This window comes from Mirounga leonina, unplaced genomic scaffold (genome assembly GCF_011800145.1).
Source record: "Mirounga leonina isolate KUSES-001 unplaced genomic scaffold, KU_Mleo_1.0 Mir_128, whole genome shotgun sequence".
Taxonomy (NCBI): domain Eukaryota; kingdom Metazoa; phylum Chordata; class Mammalia; order Carnivora; family Phocidae; genus Mirounga; species Mirounga leonina.
The window spans coordinates 38407324-38407525 of record NW_023270320.1 but is presented as its reverse complement, the minus strand read 5'-3'; the positions used below and the strand labels follow the sequence as shown (position 1 = coordinate 38407525).

Here is a 202-nt window from a genome sequence, read left to right as displayed (position 1 = left end):
AAGGAAGGAAGGAAGGAAGGAAGGAAGGAAGGAAGGAAGGAAGGAAGAGGGAACAAAGAAAGAAAGAAAGAAAGAAAGAAAGAAAGAAAGAAAGAAAGAAAGAGAAAGAAAGAAGAAAGAAAGAAAGAAAGAAAGAAAGAAAGAAAGAAAGAAAGAAGAAAGAAAGAAAGAAAGAAAGAAAGAAAGAAAGAAAGAAAGAAAG

The 202-nt window shown here is 32.2% G+C and overlaps 1 protein-coding gene across 1 annotated transcript in view; it reads right to left on the bottom strand.

Annotated features, from left to right (window-relative positions):
* Window positions 1-202, bottom strand: part of CSMD1 (CUB and Sushi multiple domains 1) — a 519075-nt gene that overhangs the window by 404210 nt on the left and 114663 nt on the right. The gene's annotated exons all lie outside the window — the stretch shown is intronic.